Here is a 6,121-nt window from a genome sequence, read left to right on the forward strand (position 1 = left end):
GCCCCGCCTGGGCCTCAGCCTGGGCCTCACCCCGCTTCTCGGAGGTCCTGCCGGCGCCCATCTGCCCCTCTGGAGGCGGCTGTCTTCTCTCCTGCGGAGCAGAAAGGAGGCCGAGCTGGGGTCTGCCAGGCGTCCGCAGGGCGGGGCTCGCTCTAGGCCTGTCTCGGGTCTGCGGTCTGCGAGGTGAGGGAGGGCAGTGCGGTTGCTCCCAGCCCCCTCCCACTCCCACGCCCGGAGCCCTGTGGCCGTGGGCCAGCCCGGCGCTCTGTCTCACTCCACGTGTCGGCGAGGAAGCGGAAGCTCCCTGGACCGGAGGGTCACTGTGACTTCTTAGATCACAGACAGTTTAATGAGCAGAAGGGCCTGGGGGGGGGAGGCCGGGGCTGTGGGGTCTGAGCGCACGGAACGGGCCTGTTGGGTGAAGGACCCGGCCCTTCGCTCCGGCAGACGCCCCGGGTGGGAGGCTCCTGCATGTCAGGGCCTCTGGTCTCGGAGAAGCCCGCCTCCCCGCCGTGTAGAGGCAAACGGCAGCCGCTACATTAACTCCGTTCGAGAGAGAGAGAGAGAGAGAGAGAGAGAGAGAGAGAGAGACAGACAGACAGAGACAGACAGAGAGACAGAGAGACACGTGTGCCCTAACTCATCCTGGGATGCAGACTGATGGTTTTCACTAAAGCAGCCTTTTCGGGCCTGAACCCTGTAGCCGTGGACGTGAGGGCAGACTTCTCCCCCGCACGCCCCCCCCCCCCCGCCCCCGGGGCCGCAGGTGCAGCTCCCTCGGAATTTTTGCTTTGTTGTTGTTTGTTTTGTTGTGGTTGTTGAGCAGGTGTCTGCCTGGGGTTTCCTGTCCACTCAGAGGACGAGGCTGGAGGGAGGGGGAGCTGGGGGCCCCATGTCCCATGTGGTGGCAGGAAGGGATGGTCTCTGTCCCTGCCTCCTGCAGGGGAGAGGCCAAGGGCCAGACCAACTTCGTTGCCTCAGCTGGACTCCCAGAGGGGCTGTGCACTGCCCGCTGGCCGGTCACTGTGATGTGCAGGGGGGGGTGCTGAGGCCGGGGGTCCCCACCGTGGGTCCCCACCGTGGGGTTCCAGGCACAAGAAGTAGTGGTTCCCTGGGAAACTCTGATGTGAGCAGCTTCCTCCCAGACCAACCCTCCCCACCCCGGGATCCCCACCAATGAGATGTCGCCTCTGGGGCCCCCAGGAGATGCCCAGGCCAGGCCGGCCCATCTGCTCTGCAAACCACGAGGCCTTAGGACGTCCCTCCGCACCCTGGAGACGGCGCCCTGGCAACCGCAGCCTCGCCTGTGCGGCGGTGCAGCGCGGGCTCCCGCCTTCTCCCTCCTGCAGGGTGTCCCCGTCCCTGAGCCCGCCTCACTCCCCACTCCAGGCTGAGGCCTCCACCCCGCCAGGAACTCTCCCTGTGCCGCTGTCTGGGGCGTGATGACCTGTCCTGGCCCTGCTGATGATGTCACACGCTGGGCCATGGGCACCCCACCCCATGGGGCCGACCCGACCTCCCCCGGAGGCCATGCATCCCGGCTCCGCTTACCTGGCAGGAGACACGGTCACCCGCTGGTTGTGTATTCTACCGAGAGACCATTTTAGGAAGACAGAGGAACTCATCCTGTTGGAACACCTCAAGCTCCGGAGACAGGCGGAAGGACATTGCCAGCCACAGTGACAGCTAGCGGTCCACGGCCTCCTCGTCGCAGGCTCTGTCACTCTGCGGGCGGCCGCCCTCGCGGGAACACTGGGGAGGCACAGGCAGTGAGCTCACAGACACCGCCGGGTGGACAGGGTGAGGGGGCCCTGCCTGACCGTGGAGCCGGGCAATGCTGGTGACCCCTCCACCATCAGACAAACGCATTGCTGGCCCCACTCAGAGTTTTGAAAACTGAGGCCCTAAAAGGGAGCAGTTAGTTTGTCCAGAGCTCCTGGCTGATTTGGGGCCTGAGGGGCCGCTGGCCAGGGGGGCTCTTCCCACTGCACCCAGCACTGCATTCTGGTCACTGAAGGGATGGGGCTGGCGGGGGGGAAGGTGGACGCGGGGGACAGGGGGGCATTGACCCTCTGAGAAGGGGGAATGACCCCTGGTGAGGCACCTCTGTCTTCTCTCTCATTCTCTTCTTCCCTGTCCACCTCCCTTCTGTGAAGCAGGCTCAGAACAACCCACATGCCCCAGCCCTGCAGTTCCGGGCTCCTCCGCCAGGGTGGGCCAGTCCGAGGACCCGCGTGCCTCCCCCCTCCCCATGCGCATGTTCCCTCAGAAGAGGGGGAGAGCTCTGGCCGCTGGTGGTGCACCTGCCTTCTAGGGCCCCTCTCCTGGCCCGTGACGACCCCCCATTCCACCCAGGGGACTGAAAGTGGGGAGAGGGCTTCTGGGACAGGTGGTGGGTAGCCTGTCCTGGCACTGGGGACGCTTGTCCGGCGGAAGGTCAGGGGCTCCCACCTGGGACTAGGTTCCCACGGCTCAGGCTGGATGCCCCAAGAGCCACCTTTGTTCCTTGATCCTGTGTCTTCCTATCTACTCCTCACACCCGGAGGAGCCCAAGGCTGGTTCCGTCCCTCGATCGGACACAGGGAGGGATGTGCTTTGCAGTCACCTGCCCACGACCTGACTGCTTCCTCCGAGCAGCTCTGTGTGCGAATCACTCCACCTGCCAAGAACCCACCGAGAGGTCTCATGGCTTTCTGAAGGTCACACAGCTAATTGGAAGGGTCCTTGGGGTGCACTTGGCTTCATCCCAATTTTAAAGGTGGGGAAGCTGGATGGCAGAGAGGCGAAGTGGTTTGCCTAGAGCCCCTGGGGATGGCCGTGCAGGGCCGGGTGTGGCGTGGCTTCCCTTCGTGTGGGCTCCACGGACGGGCAGGGGTCCCAGGGCCTCCCCTTCACTCTTGAGCTCACAGCCCAGCCGCCTCCTTGCTGGGGCCCATGCAGTACCATCTCCAGCTCCCAGGGGGCGCTGAGGCCCCGCGGCTGCTTCCTGCCACCCGGCCTCCTCCGAGCCCCCCTCTGATGTGCAAAGTCGCTGGTGCTGTGTTTTCCAATCAATAGAAGATGCTCACTCCCCGAGATGTCGCTACCAGAGTCTTCACACATCTGCATCGGAAGGATTCCAAATGAAAAGTCTTTTCCTGTTGGGGGAAAATGTAAAAGGAGAAAGGGAGACTTTGCTTGACAGATTAGAAAATTTTCCACTTCCCAGCATCTGAACGGAGTATTTGTGCTTCTTGTGCCCAATTACCCAGGCTGCAAAAGGGGAGCGGGGCGAGTTTCCGCGGTGCCCGGCGTATTGATCCCGGCCGAGGAGCCTGCGGGGATTTATGAGCAAGGCAGCGGGGGCCAACCGCCAGCCTGGGACACCGGTGCCCGTTCAGCCCTGCCCCCACTCAGCCTTGACCTTGGAGAAGCTGCCGGTTACGGTGTGCCCTTGCTAAGGCTCCATCACAGGAAGGCTGAGGTGGCCAAAGCGTTTCATCCAAAGCATGGAGCACTTACAAATAAAACTGATTAATATTTTTACACTAATTGGGAGTTTTCAGAGTGCTTTTGAAGTCTGCTTTCCTAACCAGCTGGGAGACATGGGGGCTCCGCTGTATGTGGGGGGGGGGGGAACAGGACATCACAAGGGTGGGGCATAGGAAAGGGCCACCCCGTCACCGACACAGGCAGGGTCTTCTCAAGGACACAACCCTGTCCTCGTGTGCCCAGATGCCTACCTACCGGTCTGGGAAAGGCTCTTCTGGGGGCCTGGGAGGCTGGACCTTCCTCAGGGACCTCAGGTCCAGCTGAATGTGTTTCTGTGGACGAGACTCATGCGGGGCCCAAGTCAGTGCCCGGCTTGGAGGAAATCCTAGCAACGCTCTCTGCCGAGTTGCTGAACTGAATCCAAGGAAACAAGCAGGGTTCACCATCGAGACACAGGCTTCTGGGGCCAGGGGTGCAGGGTGGGCAATCCTGGCGGGCTTCCAGGGCGTGGGTGCAGGGTGGGCAATCCTTGCGGGCTTCCGGGGCAGGGGTGTAGGACGGGCAATCCTGGCGTCTGGAGGAGTCCTTCTCAGTCTTCTCATGCTCCAGAGGGAGCTCCCTGGGCTCTTGCCGCTGCCACAAGCCTGTCCCCAGGGGCTCAGCTCCCTGGCCCAGCACTCAGGCCAGCAGCTGGCTGTCCTTCCTGGCACCTTCTCCGTGGCTCTCCTCATCCGCTCCAGCCACCGCTGAGTCCTGCCAATTTTATGCTATGAATCTCTCACTTGTGCCCATATCTCGGCCTCCTGGCTGCTGCCACCCCAGGCTGGGCCACCATCGTCCCTGGCTGGGAGCTCAGTGGTCCCCTCCTGCTTCCATCCTCTCTCCCTCCAATCCTTTTGCCGAGCGATCACCAGGGTCATCCTTTGAAAACAAATCAGATTGAGTCACTCCCTCAAAAGACTGCAGGCTTTGCACAACGTGCCTCTGAGCTGGCGGGATGCGGCCGTGCCCACCTCCCAGCCAGTCTGTGCTACGGTTGCTCTGGCCTCCCCGCATGTGGCTGGAACGCTCCCTGCCCCTCTGCTTCATTCGTTTCTGTGCCCGGAGGTGTGACAGCCCTGGCATGTACTAGGTGCTCATCAATACTTGCTGAGTGATGAATGTGCGGGCATTTGGGTGAGGTCTTCGGCCAGGAGTTGCTGAATGGGGGAAGCATGTTCTGAGTGGAGGAAGCACCATGGACAGAGGCTGGAGGAGGAAAGGGCTGATGTGCATGGAGGGCTATGAGGCTGGACAGCAGAAGATGGTGCTGGGCCCTCAGGATCTTGCGGGCAGGTTGGGCCCATCGGCAGGCCCTGGGGACAGTTTGCATAGTTTAATCCCAGATCAGGCAGACTGGCTTGGCCTCCAAGCACTGGACTGCCTGGGTCCGAAGCCCTGCTCTGTCTCTCCAAGCAGTGGGACTGCCCACAGTGTCTCAGTGTCTCGAAGCTCTGGTCCTCATTGGTAAATGGTCCTGATGTCCCCTGTTGGGAGCAGAGCCGGCAGAGTGAGCTCTCCTGGTCTGTCTCAGAGAACCTCAGGGAAGAGGGGGGCTGGAGGCACGGATGCCAGGGTGCAGTGAGAGCTCCACACAGAGACCAGGGGGACGGAAGGGAGGCGTGTAAGCTCCGGAGGTGCTCCACTCTCCTGGAGATTCAGGTACTGAATGGTTCCCTCCACGTCCCTCCCCACTTCCCAAAATGGCAGCCATGTGTCCTCAGCCCTCTTCTTGGCCATCTGCATCGGGCAGCACCCATTTCCAGCAGGTCACGGTGGGAAAGGGGTAGCGTGGGGCTGATGGGAACCAGAGCCCGCCATCTCTCCCAGCTCAGGCCCCGGCTGTCCCCAGGGTCACGATTTGCCCGGTGGTGGCCACCACCACCCAACCCCAGCCCATCAGCCCCACCCACGCCCTTTCAGTCCATCAGGCAGTCACCTCTGCTTTGCACGGGCTCCGGATCCTGCAGAGCCTGGATTTCAAGGTGAGGCCCCCATCCCCTGGGGAGCCAGCTGTGTGCTCCCTGTCTCCCCAATAAGGCTGTGTCTCTGTAGAGGTGCGCGTGTGCGCACACGCACACACACACACACACACAGTTTCCCCTGGAGAACTCTCAGGCTGAGACAGAGCCACCACCCAGGACAGGGCGGAGTTTCAGAGGGGACGCAGCATGAGGAAGTACCCAGTGAATTTCTGGAGGTCCTCAAAAGAGGCTGCAGAGATTAATCTCATTCCTGGGCGCCGCAATCAAGCCTCAGGAAGCCTCAGTTTGCCCACCTGCAGGAAGGAAGAACGCGGCTCCCAGCCTCATCCTCTGACCTCTGGCCAGGGTGGGACCAGGGCCGAGCTTCCGGAAGGCCCTTCCTGGCTGTCCCGTTCCTCTCCTCTTGGGCCTTTTATCCAGCTAGCTCCCTGCTCCCTGTCCAGCTCAGCCAGCCCGGGGGGGGTTTGGGGCCCTAGGCGTGACCTTGAGGTAGCCAGCCTTCCCCAGCCTCCGGGCCACCTGGCTGGAATTCCCTCCCTCGCCTCCGCCCCCCTTCCTTCCTCTTCCCCTCTCCCTCTGCTTCCTCCTCCAGCTGAGAGCCCGGCTCTGTGTGTTTCCAGGGAATG

The sequence above is a fragment of the Suricata suricatta genome, chromosome 15 (assembly GCF_006229205.1).
Source record: "Suricata suricatta isolate VVHF042 chromosome 15, meerkat_22Aug2017_6uvM2_HiC, whole genome shotgun sequence".
NCBI classification, from domain to species: domain Eukaryota; kingdom Metazoa; phylum Chordata; class Mammalia; order Carnivora; family Herpestidae; genus Suricata; species Suricata suricatta.